Source organism: Stegodyphus dumicola, chromosome 1, assembly GCF_044657685.1.
Source record: "Stegodyphus dumicola isolate Sdum_Otavi_A_Nest chromosome 1, ASM4465768v1".
Lineage (NCBI taxonomy): Eukaryota > Metazoa > Arthropoda > Arachnida > Araneae > Eresidae > Stegodyphus > Stegodyphus dumicola.
Window position 1 is genome coordinate 63755717 of NC_140768.1, and position 16583 is coordinate 63772299.

At 33.0% G+C, this 16583-nt stretch overlaps 1 protein-coding gene across 1 annotated transcript in view; it reads right to left on the bottom strand.

The window, feature by feature from the left end:
* The window catches only part of LOC118203956 (sodium-dependent serotonin transporter-like), a 161419-nt gene that overhangs the window by 143585 nt on the left and 1251 nt on the right, over window positions 1-16583 (bottom strand). The gene's annotated exons all lie outside the window — the stretch shown is intronic.

Consider the following 16583-nt stretch of genomic DNA (forward strand, 5'->3'; position numbering starts at 1 on the left):
GAGTATGTCTTGAATAGCCCTGAAACGAAGAGCCTACATTTTGTATCCTAATCGTTATGTAAGATTTAAATGATGTAAAATAATCTACCAATAAAGGAATTAAAAGGTTCTCTAATAATATTTAAAAATTTAGTTTACGTTTTATTGAAAGTTAAGGTTTTATGTTGTTTTTCTCTTTTGAATTTCGCATTTAAATCACTTCACTTTTGCGAACTGTTTACAAATTAATTTAGTTTAAAAGAAGGAGACAAGTATGATTAAGATGCGTAAGGTGTCTTAAGTGCTATTATATAAGGTGCTATTATATACTTGCTATTATATAAGGTGCGCAGATTCCAGGCAAACGGACTAGCCGCATGGATGTTTTCGTGGTTTCCCCAATGTGTAACGTAGATATTATCCAGTTTTCTTCGGAAGTTTTTCCCGAAGGCAACCCTTCCTTTAGTCAGATAGCTTTCCCAGGATTAGCGATAATCAAAATTAACTGAAACCGAAATAAGATGGTGGAGAGGAATGGCATAATTTCTTTGCTAGAAAAACAGTACTAATCAGAAGAAAGTATCTTAAACTTTTCAGGTAATAAATAGACAGCTCCTTTTACATCGATCAAAATGTGTTAATGAGCAAGTTCACTTATATTGCGCATTTATTACTTTAAATCACGTAAATGCGTCTCAAGTAAATCCACACAAAGGCAACTGATAAAATACTTCACCGCACATATCAAAGTGTTCCCCCAACTAATGTGGCCAATGGTATAACTATTTTATAGTAAAAAATATTTTTGCTTAAATATTTTGCTTAAAGTTTTGTGAAAAGCAAACTTATACATGATCAAAGTTCTGTAAGAGAATTTTTGACGTCTTCACTTTCAAGACAGGTTTAAATTTAATCTTATGTATGTATATTAGAGTATGATAAGAGTTGGACTTTCGTAATTCATTTCTTTATAGACACTGATTATTGCAAAGCTGCAAGATATCATTGTTGACCTAACGTGCTACATAAGTTGCTAGTTTGTAATTATTTTATACTAGCAGCTATGCAGCCAGGCTTTTAAATGTACCGGAAAAGTGCCTGAACGCCTCACCAAACGTTAAATTTAAAAACTGCGCAGAATTTTACTCTGCAGAACAACTTCATTTAAAAAAATTATTACGTATAACAAAATTACAATGAAATAAGCAATATCCCTTAATACAGATATTTATCCTAATAAATAAATTAACCAACTTCCCGTTGCCTTCTCTGAACAAACGTCCAGTATCCAAGAGAAACATTAAATTTAAAAACTGCACAGAATTATCGCCGTCATTTTTCCAAGTGGCAACAGTGCTGATTTTCAACAGTCAGCAAGCAGTCCAGTATACAATTTAATGAAAAACTGTTGCCAAAACCACATTTCTAAAAGAATGAAACTATTCAAAATGATGCGATAAAATCGAAAAGATAAAATTAAAAACAAATGATTCGAATTTTGAAAAAGTCGCTTCGAGGTGCACTGGCTCTTGTCCCCGATGCACCTATATGCCAAATTTCGTAGCCCTAGGTCTATTAGATTACGCGCAGCGCAAACGAAAGACACACAAACTCTTTCTTTTATTATATGTAGAGACTAACGGAAGTGCCCGATGCCAGTTAAGTTAAATTGGCAGTAATGCATCTAACAACAGAGAGAGCGATACCGCTGCAATCTTTTCTTGAATAACGATGCAAAAAGTATGATTCATAGTCATACCTTTTTCAGTCTGATGCGATATGGAAACCACATAATAATTTCTATAGAAAAAAAAGCTAATTCTCTCTCATTATATCAGCAACATTGGCATGCAGATTTTAATGATTTTCATCTTTGTAATCAAATGTTCGTAAAAGCTCAAGTTCCATCCAATATTTCACCTATATTCAATTTTAGTCGATTAAATGTGGCAAAAAATTTATCATGATTGATTAACAATCAATAACGCGAACAAACAAACACACAAACAGACATTCTTCCTTAGATGTATACATTTTGTAAAATTTACAAATTTTTGATTAACAAACTCAACGATTTGCAAGCTAGCAGTAGCAGCACTTTTCAAAATAAAGCATTTTTATCTCCAGTGCGCGATACTGTTGCCACTCACGAGTGGCAACAGTATCGCGCGTTGGAGATTTTTTAATGAGTGCGAAAATTAGCGCTTTCAGAGTTTTGAAATCGGAAATAACGTATTTAATGTTTGGGAATCTATTTTTATTTCACTGTGAAACTTGGAAATTGTTTATTTACAAACTCTAGGATTTGAAAGCGAGCAGTGGCAACAACTTTCGAAATAAAGCAGATTTTTATCTCCAGCTTGCGAGACTGTTGCCACTACGAAAAATAAGGGCGAAAATTATCGTTTTTCCGAGTTTTTAATTAATACCTCTGGTTTTAGCTTTTTTTTTTTTCGGGGGGGGGGGGGAACGTAGACGTTAAACATTTCCAAAACCCAGAAAAGAACTGTAGAAAGCTTGGTGACGTTAGCTATAGTAGTGACTGAGTTATTAGAGGACAAACAAACAGACTTTCTTCTTTATGGATTAATGTTAGTTGCTAATAAATGTTTTAATTGTTGTTTGCCTACTTTAGTGCATTTCTTTTAGTGGTTTAATTTTCTGAAGACAGTAACTCAATCAGTACAAGACAGCACTAGCCAATTAATTGGTAACTTTTAAAACAGATTTGCTTATGTTGGTGAAACTTTAAGACAAATTTATTTATGGCGAGTTTATAAAGTCAGTACAGAAATATAAAATCCATAAAAGTAGAAGGCTCATAGTAAAAATATAGAACTTAACGCATAAACTCCAGACCTCTAGAATGCCTGCCTAGCATAAAAAATCGCATGCATCACATTTTTCACAAGCATCAAATGCGCAACTGTTCGAACTGTCGAACACAATAATAAACCAATTTTTCTCTAATCACGAATAAATTAAAACTCCTGCCGAACACAAAAACCAAAATATCAAAAAAAAGTATTAAAGTTCTGGAAGAAGTTTGATCGATGGTGGCAGAGATCTGTTAACAAAAAGCTTGACGATTGCAGGTTATACTGAGAACTGGTGGCTCAACTTAATTGCAGGCTTGCGTCGCCTGGTTACGGAACGTTGCCATGGACGGAGAACTTAATGCAAGCGTTCAGAACAAATTTCTTCTCATCAAAGGAATTCCGAAATGGTGATCAGATTAAATAGCTGTAGCATGTGGGACATTAACACTGACAACCGCCTTCGATGTCATATGCAGCAAACAGCATAATGATACACTTAATTGTTCGCAATTCCAAGCTGCATGAATCGGTATCATCATTGCAGACGATACACAAAAAGTTATTACATAACTGAAATTCCAAAATGCAGGAAGAAGAATGCAGTTGGGGGAAATAAAAGAAAACAAACGCACTTAAATTTCCTAATCTTATTTTCCACCCTGAAATATAAAAAAGTAAGTAAAAAATTAATAAAATAAAAGGAAATTCTCATTTAAACCCGGAAGAGAATCAAATGTTAAAAATAAAGCCTTTTTTGTTTTTTTAAATGGAATTAAACTGTGCTTAAACATACAGTGTTTCAAAAAAGTGATGGGACACTTGTGCTTTACAAAAGGAAACTGCAATAAAATAAATTAAAAAAAAACATGTAAAATTTTTTGTGGGTGTGTTTCATACTTAAATTTAGTAACAATTATTATATAACATACATTTTCTCAAAATATTAAAATATTAATTTAATAAAAATACAATTGTTTAGAACGGAGCAGAAAATGGCTCACTTAAGTGATGGGACACTTTCTTTTCCATCAAATATTTATCCAAAAATTTTACTTTTTAAAAGGTTTTAATATTTTGTTGGATTTCCTTTTACTTTTAAAACATGATTTAATCTTCTTTGGATGTATTCGACTAATTGTTTTGTGATTTCTGGAGTGATTTTACCCCATTCTTCTTGAAGCACCGATTTTAATTGTTGTTTTGAAGAAATGGTGTGTTTGCGAATTCTTGATTCCAATTCTTGCCAAATATTCTATATGGGATTTAATTGTGGAGATTGTGGTGGTGTTTTTATTATTTTAGGACAGTTATACAGCAGCCAGAGTCTAACGTTCAAAGCACTGTGATTGGGGTCATTGTCCTGGTAGAATTTAAAATCGTTATGGAGGTTCAATTTTCGTGCTGAAGATTTCAAATTTTGATTTAAAATGTCAATATACTTGTACTGATCCATTATACTGTCAATAAAAACAAGATTACCAACTCCAGCGGACGACATACACCCCCATACCATAACTCCTCCTCCACCACGTTTTACTGTTGACACCAAGTTCTGTTTGCGAAATTCTTGCCTGGGTTTTCTCCACACCAAAGATTCTACCGTCAGAACCCAATATATTAAATTTACTCTCATCAGCAAATATAACTTCATTCCAGTAATCAGAATTCTTATTTATGTTGGATTTTGCGAAAGCCAGTCTGAGTTTTCTATTCTTTTCATTTGCGAAGAATTTTTTCCTGGCTGCTCTACCGTGATATCCAGTAGATCGAATTACTCTTCTAATAGTCTCAGAATTAACAATTACTCCATATAATGCTTGTAAATCAGCAGCAACTTTAGGAGCACTCATTCTTGGATTTTTTTTTAAATATTTCGAACGATAATTCGCTTTATTCCATTGGATAGCTTTGATGGTCGGCCAGGTCTTCTTTTATCCTGAATCATATGATTCTTTTTATATCGTTTAATGATATTGAAAACTGTTGAATGACTGAAGTTAACTGTTTCAGTAGTTTCTCTAATAGATTTTCCACATTCAATATGCAAATTAATAACTAATTTTCGAATTCCAGGCAAAGTTTCTTTTCATTTAGCATTCATGGCTGCACAGAGCTAAAAAACACAAAAATTCCAAAACAAACTGGAGAGAAATACTGCAGACGATTTTATAAATTATTGGCAATTGCTTTTGAGTAAAAATAAATACCCCAAAATATATTTTTATTGCTTACTTCAGACGATTTTTGTTGCATAGTACGTAGTGTCCCATCACTTAAGTGAGCCATTTTCTGCTCCGTTCTAAACAATTGTATTTTTATTAAATTAATATTTTAATATTTTGAGAAAATGTATGTTATGTAATAATTGTTACTAAATTTAAGTATGAAACACACCCACAAAAAATTTTACATGTTTTTTAAATTTATTTTATTGCAGTTTCCTTTTGTAAAGCACAAGTGTCCCATCACTTTTTTGAGACACTGTATGTTACTTCTGAGGGTACGAGTGAAATTTCTGATATTTTACTAAAACGTATGTGAAGAAAGCTCTTTTAAGTACATAAAATGGAAAACGTATAAACAACATTTCAATATTTAAATAATCTGCTAGTTCAAAAATAAAATCTTTGGATAGACGATTAAAGCAAATTAATGTTATATAAAAATTTAAAAGCTTTCTTTATTAAAGTAATCCTTTCAAAAGAAAAGTTTACATTATTTTTTTTCTATTTTATTATACTGTACTTAAATTATTTTGTTATTCCGCTTTTAAGAAGGGGAATTTCGAAATTCAGCAAATAATTATGTGAAAACAATAATGGTTCTGCATTTTCCAGATTTTATATTCACAAATGCAGCATTTTAATAGAACTGTGTTCTTTTTGTTCAAATGAAAAATAATGCAAGTTTTTTTAAATAATGTTTACTTAAATTCTTTGTTTTAATTTATTAATTTGAATGAATATTGTTTTGCATAGTTCTCAATTTTACACTTCAAAATCGAAATCTCTAAAAAAAATCTGATGTATGCACCACAGGACTTCCTTGTACAGAATATTAAATTATAGCCTTTTTTTTCCTTGCATTTCATTTAAACTTATTGGATTGAATTAAATCTACTTCGTCGATAGCGCATAAACCACAATAGAATAAATGCACTCTTTAAAATTCACTCTATTTGTTTACCATAGTGACACTTTGTCCCTAGGTTCACTTGACAGCGTTACATTTCATTCATTTTTTAACTATGTCTATGTTGTAACACAATTAAGAGGCAATCGGCTTAGTGCGGCCTTTACCAATATATTATAAGTAGGGAGTCTTTAATGATGAGTTGAATCCAGTAAGATGGAACATACTTTTTGCACCTAGTGCAGAGTCTCTAGAAGAGAAGTAAACGTGGCCCCACGATGTGAGGATCGGCAGCATGAGGATTTCTGCCGATCGGCTATGCATGTCTTGAGAGAAGCTGCGAATTAATCTTGATCTGCAAAGTTCAAAATAATCTCGATGGCTTGAAAAGCTAGACAAAGTTTCTGCGTATTTGATTTAGCTGATTTAATTCTCTGAGCTATTGTGGTTACTGATTTCATGAGATAAAGGGTTTTCTGATCTTTGAAAATGTTAATGATTTCTGCTAAATTTTCCTGCGGATTTTTCTGCTTAACTTTGTCACTGCAAAGGTTTTTAGGCATTTCTTGATTAGTTTGGCCTGAAGCTTGAATGAATTCGGGGAAGTCATCTTTAGTGCGGATTTCTTGTGGTTTTTTCATCTTCTCTAAATGATTGAATCTTTTTCTGTATACCTCACAACCACGATAAGAGATTTTTTAACTCAGAATGCACAAAATTTACATCATCTTAAGAATTATCTAATCGTTGCCACATGTTCTATTCAAATACTATAATAAATCTAAAACGATATATAAAAGAAATTAAGCAAAGAACAACAACAACAACAAAAGAAACAGTTATAGCCCCTGTATGGTCATGTAACTAATTTATTTAAGATCCAAATGAACTCCCGGTGTAGCCTCCTGGGGCTCCAAGAAGTTGTTGTTTCTAGATAGTGGAGGGCGCGGGACATACGCCTGTTTACCTATGTTAAACACCAGGCGTCCCCGTCCTCCGTAACCTGTAACCTGTAGAGACATTGGGTTAATTGGAAGCAGGAAAGATGAAACATTAGCAAACGCCTGCGCCGGAAATCGAACCACGGACCTCTGGAATATCGGCCCAGTGTGCAGAACCATTTCACCAAGAAGGCACGCTAGGAAGGCGGGAGAAATACCTTATAATACTATAATAAATCTAGAACGATATATAAAAGAAATTAAGCAAACAAAACAAAACAGTTTTTCACAGACGATTCTGTATTTCTCATTCAATTAATTCAGTTCTCTCTTCGCTACAAGGCAAAAATACATAAAAACTCAAAATATCTATATTAAAAATTTTGACATAAATCTTAAACACTTATTTTCTAGAAAAATTCCAGAAAGGATTAAGCATCATTTAATTCGCAATAATAAATGAAGGCGTTATCTTTGTTGTTGCGAAGCTTTGTCTCTCTAAATTGGCAAAAAATCTACTATTCTGATATTTCAAATGTAAACAAACATGGCCACCATGGCAAAAATAATTAGGCTAAGAGGCACTTAAACAACTTTTAAATTGCTGATAATTGTAAAAATATTGCATGCACATTTACTAAAGGCATAAAAACCTTAACCGGAAGATAAGAGCAACATAATTAAATCATTTTAAAGCCAAAAGTGCACAATTTACAAACATATAAGAGTAAAGAAACTGAGATCACTGAGCCGGGTAACAGAGCGAATATATATATAAATATATTTATATACGCTTGGTACGGCCGATTGCATCCAAAATACGAGGTGCACATCTACATGTTATAGCAGTCCTATATACGAAATTTCAAAGTTTTGAGGCTACTCGTTTTGAGTTATGCGAGACTCAACGTACAGACACCATGAAAAATTCTCTTCATAATTCATTTTAAATTCTGCCGGTTTTATAATTTTTGAACCGGTTTTTTTTAATGCTTAAATTAAATTTAATTAAAATTTAATTAAAGCAGTTTTATAATTTTTTTGGAAGAAAAGAGTCTTTTATTCTGTCCTTACGTACAGATGTCACGCAAAAACATCGTTAAATTGCATTGGATAGAGGTCAAAATGGATATTTTTGTTGAAATATGGTGCCTGAAACTTTCCACGATTACAATACTTCCTTTTTACTTCGTACAAGGAAGTAAAAATAGTTACTCAGTAGGTGAAAACAGGGAATTGATTTTGTCATTCACACAGGAGGAAGAAAAATTAATATTTAAGAATTTATGTATTAGTCCCATAAGCTCTTCATATTGAAAGATTAAGAAAATTTGATTTCAAATATTATTCAGTCCCCACCAGCGGCCGAGCGGTAAAAGCCGCTGAACACTGGTAGTTCGGTCCGAGGTTGGAGTCCGGGCGAACGGGCTGGCTGCATGGTTGTTTTCGTGATTTTCCAATTCTAACGGGGAGACGAGCCAGTTTCCCTTAAAAAAAAAAAAAAAACTTCACGGGGCATCCCACCCCTTCCCTATAGTGCCTAAGGACGGAGCACGTAATAAGTAAAAAATATATATATATTATTCAGTTCGAAAGAAAAATTAGGGGTTTTAAAACACATCTAATGGCAATTTTCTGAAAATGAGTTCTTCGAGTGTGAAATGGATTAAAAATTTTGCATATGAGAAATGCCTAATAGTGCAATGTAATGTGACGTGATGCAAAATCGAAAAATTTCGAGCAGATTTCGCTATAGACGTTATTTACGCTGAAAGATAGTTTTGTTAATTGTTAATACTACGGATAATTAATTTTTCAAGTTCAGTTTCAGTTTCGATTCCCGCAAAATATTTTGCAATTAAAAACTTCTATAACATTTTTTCTCAACCAGGTTTACTCAGAATACAAATTATCCGTAAGAACAGGATACACAATAAATACTATGAAATAGTTATTTTTATGTAATTCAGAATCTTTGTATGTCATTTTGAACATTTTTCATATTATATTTGTTATCATCTGTTTCGTTCTATTTCTGTATATTTTATTCGATGTTTATTATTACATTCCTTTTAAGGGCTTGTATAAATATAAAATCAATCTGCGTGTGTGCGTTAAACTTCGTATTCCTTTTGGATATGGAGTTTGACTTCAGTTTTAACGTCAAAAATATCTTTAGAGGAAGCTTATCAAACCTTTCGGACTGTGAAATTCTGTTATACTACAGTGGATTTAGCATCCTCGGCACTGTGCAAATTGTATCATTGCACAGAATATAAGGTAAATATGCAAATTTTACCAATTGCGCACACTATAATAAATCTTCTCCGTGTAATTCCATTTAGTCAGTTCTCAGCGTATTATCATTCGGAAAAGCATCAGACCTTAATTTTTTACCTGATTCATGTATAACTAACTATTGAATAATTTGAACGTTTTAGAAACAATAAATGCACGTTTTAATAACTTAAAGCTTTATTTTATTTTTTATAATGTGTTTTATATCATTCAGAATGCATTTAATATATAATACATTCATTTAACCATTTTTATGAACATTTGTAGCATTATTATCAAATGCTTCTACAATGATATACAGCTGAATATCGATCTTTTATTTTTCAAATGGATGGATGAATAATATGAGACTACACTGTAAATGTGTAACATATTGTAAATAAAATAACATTATTACTTTTAATAGGAATACATTATATTATTATCAGACCAAAAGGCGTTAGCCTAATGAGCTGTTAATCTCAAAATGGGATTTTGCGTAGTCCACTATAAACGACAGAATCACTTTTTCAAATTGTTGTCACCAAATTATCGCCCTGTATTATTTTTAAAGAAATTAAATAGTGAAGAATTTTCATTTATGTATGTTCCTCGTCTTGGAAAAAATCAACAGTATCTAGAGCGATCAAATTTTGAATAACGTAGTCCTCCACCCGAACATGCGCATCTGGAAGCTCGAATTTTTAATTTCGAGTTGCGTATTTCATATTTGGTAAACTTTTAACGAATTTTTATCAACAACAATTTCAAATCGAGCAGTAGCAACAATGTAAGGAGTGAAACATTTTTGTCTCCAGCGCGCTAGATTGTATATCAGAAATTGTAAAGATATGCTGTTTTTAATGTACTTGATGATGCTGCGGTTGAATTTTATATGGCGTAAGTGTAAAGATCATGATATTTAATAAATAAACACACAAAACGTTAATAATAAAAAGACAAAAAAAAGGGGGGGTTGAGAGCCATAATACTAAGAAAACTGAACATTGATGTAATGAATAGAGAAAATACTGGGAAAAAATAGAAAAATGCATGCCAACACTTAACTGATCTAAACGTATGATGCCCTGTTGCTTTTAAAATTATGAAAATTTTGCTGCTGAGTTGTGTATGGGGCAAATGCGAAGAAAACTTATGTTTAATAATACCTAAAAAGACAAAAAGGGGGGAACAGGAATAAGTGCAGTTCACTATAAACAGCTCAACAATTGTTTTTGATTAACGAAACTCAACTATTTGAAAGAGAGCAGTTTCAGCACTGCTGCAAATGAAACATTTTTATCTCCAGCGCGCGAGACTGTTGCCGTTCGGATAAATGCGAGACATTTATCTTTGAATTTTAATTAACATACTAGGATCTGTGAAATTCATGTGCTGCCACTGCCGGGAATAAAATACTTTTATCTTTTACGTGCCAGTGTGTTCCTATTCAGTAAAGCTTAAGATAATTTCAAATTTAATCTGAACGGTTACTGAATAATAAATTAAGCGATTTAAAAGCAATAAAAATTTTTTTTGCTCTTCAGTGTGATTGATTTAAATACACACGTATTAAAATCATGAGATGTATAATTATAAATTTTCAGTATATTTTTAGAAATTACACTAGTTGGACTTATTAAAAGCATTACATACTTGTTCACTTTTAGAATAACTATTTTAGACGACAAGCCGAGGGAGCGGCTAATTTTTGAAGAAATAATACAGCGAATACAAAGTGTATGGCAGCCTCTAACACTCTATCGGGAATTCTAAAGATATGTTGCTTTTAAATATTTTGTGATTTTGCTGTTGAATTGAAATTTATACGGCGTAAGTGCGACGAACGCGATATTTAATAAATAAGGTTAATACATAAAAATGTAATAATAGAAAGGAAATTCTAAATAATGCTGCTTGCGTATTTTGATTTTTCTGTTGAACTTTATGTTGTTCGCATACGAGGCAAAATAAACTGTTACGCTACCAGCCTATCACGGACTCTAGATATTAATAAACATATTCCACAGATCCTAGTATGTTAATTAAAATTCAAAGATAAATGTCTCGCATTTATCCGAACGGCAACAGTCTCGCGCGCTGGAGATAAAAATGTTTCATTTGCAGCAGTGCTGAAACTGCTCTCTTTCAAATAGTTGAGTTTCGTTAATCAAAAACAATTGTTGAGCTGTTTATAGTGAACTGCACTTATTCCTGTTCCCCCCTTTTTGTCTTTTTAGGTATTATTAAACATAAGTTTTCTTCGCATTTGCCCCATACACAACTCAGCAGCAAAATTTTCATAATTTTAAAAGCAACAGGGCATCATACGTTTAGATCAGTTAAGTGTTGGCATGCATTTTTCTATTTTTTCCCAGTATTTTCTCTATTCATTACATCAATGTTCAGTTTTCTTAGTATTATGGCTCTCAACCCCCCCTTTTTTTTGTCTTTTTATTATTAACGTTTTGTGTGTTTATTTATTAAATATCATGATCTTTACACTTACGCCATATAAAATTCATTTATTGCTGAAAATAAGTTTGTATCTTAAACAAAACATTACTTATGTAAATAATAAAGCATTTTTTCAATAAACCTACTTCCTACACACACATATATTTTTTACTAATTCCATAAGTTGATTTGTTGCTAATTCCAAGAAACAAAACTAACAATAATTATTAGCGGCCAAATGACATTAAGTAAATAAAATTAAGTACGTATGAAATGCAAACTTCATGTCATCGGAAATTCAACAGTATCTCGCGTAAGTGCGAAGAAAACAATGCTTAATAATAAAAAAGACTAAAAACAAAAGTGGGTTAGTAGGAGTGAGTGCAAAGAGACTGTGATCTCGGCGAGAGCGTAAAAAACCTTAACAACCCTTTCTGAAAGACAGTTAAAATCTGAAACCTTTCAGTTTCGTTTTCTTTTCTTTTCTTTCTTTTTTTTTTTTTTAAAGAAGTGTCTTGTGTTGACTTTCATTTCTTGGCTAAATTTATCCTTAAATAAAAGTACCATTTTTCAAGACATAAAACATTTTTCATATTCCGCATGGCTTTGATTATAGAAAAAAAAATTTAGTTTTCTGTAATAATACGTGAATATGGGAAAAACTTAGCGTTATCCTCTGCTCATTTTTGTCTTTTTTTTTCTATATTTTAATACTCTTTAAGTAACCTTAAAATCCCTGAAAACAATAAAAACTAACAAAAATTAATTAAATGCAATTTTAGACGTAATGTCATCAGGCGATGACATCACTAATACGAACGCGGAACTGAGGATTATGTTCGTCACGTTACTGCATTTTAGGACTTCCAAATTTAAAGTCTGTCTCCCTGTATGTTTATTGATTAATAGAGGCTGATTTCTAGTCCTCACTCCTAAGTATGAGTTTGAATAAGGTCATTTAAAAGAAATTAGAATTCAAAGAGACGTTAATAAGGGAAAAATAAATATGTACTTCGCTTCAATCCCTCCTCCCAAATGATTCACGCAAAAATGTGATACGGAAATAAATAATGTTATTTATATCAAACTTTTTCTGGGACCAAAAATAGAAAACGATACATGCCGTAAAGCAATTATATGGGATCGTTAGTTCACTATTAGACTGCATTACATACCACAGTACAGGACATTTATGACGTTGAAGCGCTACCATAATAATTTAGACTACATTAAAGTTCACTCATTTGAATTTCAATGAATTAATCGTAAAAGCGGCACGTTAAGTTACCTGTGTGATATGAGATTCACCGAATTATAAAAGTACATTGTTTTTATAGTTTTATCATTTAAAAACATTAAGCATTTCTTGAAAGCATTTTAGTCTTTGGAAGCAACAAGTTATTTTAATATTCATAACTAAAGTACAACTGCAGATAGCATTAGAGTTTTCAGCAGAAAACATGAAAAAACAACTATACTTTCTCTGGGATTCGAACCACGAATTTTTGTAGTTACTAGTTGGACATGCTAACCACTAACATTGCGAAAAGACGCATGAGGAATGCGATGATCCCTTACATAATCAAAAACGAAAATTCTAATGTCATATACTCGGCTATGAGGTTTATCTTAGAATTCATTAGAAGAACCTCAAACCGAAGTATTATAAATATACTCTTCCATTCATAAATATTTATTTATATAAGCATAACAGATGATAAAAAAGCTGTAACATCTCTAGAACTAATATTAATTAATTAAAAACATTTCTAATGTCATTGTAAGTCTGTTCCTCTTCACATAATTAATCGCTGTTTAAGTGCTGCCAGCTCAGCTTGGAATACTGAGTTCCTACTGCCAAGTCTTCTTTTCCATTTATACACAACTGTATCACCTTTTAAAACGCAGAAGGCACTGCCAGTACCCGTCTCGGTTTTTGAGCCATCTGTAAATATAGCTATGTGATTATCTTTTGGTGTCACATAGTGGCCTAGAATACACTTTTTTAAATGTGTTTCATCCGGATGTCCTTGCGTCACTGGCTTGTGTTTTTCAAAGACTTTAGCAAAGTGGTGTTGTTCCCATAGAACTCTGTCCTCACCTAGCCTTAACACTCTTGCAATTAACGACTTCCTTTCCGCTTGCAGGTCTAGCGGAGGAATTACTGCCAGAACCTGAAAAGCTGTCGCTGAAGTAGTTCTGTAGCCCTTGCAGATGAGCAAGAGTTGCAGCCTTTGCATGGACAGGAGTAATCTACGCATGCTTACCTTGAGTGTATTTTACTTGAACTTGTCTGTCTTCAAGGTAGTTCTTTATCAACTTTAAGATCTGAATTGGGCGTTGATTGAATCTAATTCTTTTGTTACATCAGGCCACCAGACATTATCGAAGGCTCCCTTTATGTCAATAGATGTTACTATTGAGTGATTGTCTTCCTCTCTGTTCTTTTTCAGCACTTTCAGGAAATCCGCTACTGCCTGTTCCGTAGATATTCTTTCACGGAAGCCATAGTGTTTTTTATTAATTACTGAACTTTTATTCAGGAAATAATTTAGCCTCATTAGAATGATCTTTTCTAGAACTTTGCTAATTGTGGGAAGGAGACTTACCTGGCGGTAGGAGGTCGGATCCGAGGGATCTTTCCCCTTTTTGTGAAACAGAGCGATCTCTGCCAGCTTCATATCTTTCGAAAAGTGCCCTACTTTCCAGCATGCTTTGCAGACTGAGTGGATCAGTTCTGGAAACTCATTATGCAATGCCTTGAGTATTATATTGTCTAGGCCCTCCGGTCCCGGTGCCTTTTTCCTTGCCAAACCATTTATGATTAAGTCTACCTCCTCTATTGTTGGTGGGAGATAGTCTCCATTTTTGGAAGACCAGAATTTTTCCTGAAATTGCGTCCTTATTAATGTATGCATTTCTGAGTCATTGGCGGAATCATCTTAAGGAAAAACCGTTTTCAGTATTACCGAAAGAATATTTCTTGTATTGGTGGTGAAGGATCATCAGGTGGTGAAGGATCTGGCGCCCCTGTAGAGTAATTAGGTTATTTTTGAAGCGGGAGACGCAAAAAATGTGCAATGCCCTCAGTGATGATATCGAGGTGAACGGCTTTTGTGACTAAGCATATAAAATTGCACGTATGTATTTAATGATAAATTCCCTTACGCTGATGTTTATATTTGACAAGGAATCGGCCACAAAACTCCACTCCTGAAGAGTTGAAGGCGAGGTCAGGTGTCACCCTCTCTCTTGGTAAATCACCCATTAATTTGTAGGGTTTATATTTATTTTAACTAACATTTATTTTAAGTTTAAGCTATCTTTCCTGTCAAGCCTTTACTTTCCCCTGGAATTGCCAATGCCAGAGTATGTAAATTTTAGTAGAACGCGCAAAGTATTAAAATTTTCAGCGGAAGTAATTTTGAGTTAAATAGAAGGGAAACGAGTTCGAAAGTGTGCTTTCTTGCTTCACGAGCGTGGAGGTGGCTAGGTAGAAATTTAAGAACCGCGCGTTTCGGCCTGTGTGCTTGCTTCAGCAGTTAGATGAATCTTTCAACTTTTTATTCAGAAAGTTTGCTGAAATCTCAGCTGTATCTTAGAACGCGGTAAAGTTAGTTTCGTTTAGAGAGCCTCGTAGGTAGTGACTTGTTATTATTCATTTTTAGTTGTACTTTCTTATTTTTATTCAACCGCCCAGTCGGCGTAGTTTGTGAGCGTCAAGTGAACGCATCTGTAACTTCTAAAGTGGAATAAAAAGGGAATTAAACCCTTCTTAAGAGTTTGTTTAATTCCAGTTCATAGCAGTCACTACTATTGTTGCGGGCAAGTTGGGGCCACGCAACACCACAAATTGTTCAAATCCCATGGGTTTAACTCGGAAACACTTAATGTAAGCATTCACAACCTTTCTACCCGTTACTTTACCCTGAACTATTTCTTTTAAAGTTTTCCTCAAAGTGCTCTTTGCAAATTATTGCTTCTTTTTTTTAGAGCGGGGTACCTCAATCTGCACACTTTCTCTTTCCCAAAATTTCTCCGAAGTTTTGTTTAGACCAGTGTTTTCCTCAACAAAGCTACAATATACATTTCCCTGCACTTCAATGGGTACGCTTCCTCTTGCTACGTATTCAAAAACTGTATTATAAAAAATTAGATTACTTTTATTAATTATACAAATTTGACCTGACTGCAACAATTCATAAAAGATCTCAACACTTAAAAGTAAATCTATACGACCTGGAGTATTAAAGTGTTCATCCACAAGTTTTATATATTTTAATTTTGGTATATTAGCCTTAAACGTTTTTGATGGCATGGAATCCGTAATTTTAGATACAATCAAAAAATCTAATTCTCTTTCAAATTTTCCCTTAAAGTTAGAAAAAGTCGCACTAACGACGGATTTCATTGTCTTAAATATATCTCCGGTATTACAACCTGTCAAATTAGTTTTCTTTCTCTTTAAATTAAAGCTATTCGCATAGTCTGACGTCATATAATTATTCACGGCTTCTTGATCTAAAATCGCTCGCAGTGTATATTTATTCTTTCTTTCACCTTTCACACGAAATTATTGTTTTGACTAGATGAAGTAGAAAGAGCTGTTTGAAATACCGGGGCATGTAACGATAAATCAGAGTTTTTCTCTTAGAGTGGGGGGATGAAGTTTACGGGTACTTGATTTAGTTTCATTTTTATTGTGTAATGGCTCAGAATTTCTTGAATAATGTAAAGAACCATGATGGCACTTGATTATTCCAGTTAACTTACACAAAGGACCAAAAAAAATGTGATTTACAAGATTTAACCAAATGTCGGGCCAAACAGATAAAGCAGTAATCGTTTCTTTTAATTACTTCTATTTTTTCAGAAACAAGCAACGCCATATAATTTCTACATTTACTTAAGGGATGGCTTTCGAAACAAACAATACACTTTGAACTTTTCTGTCAACTAGAAATATCCTTGGTACATT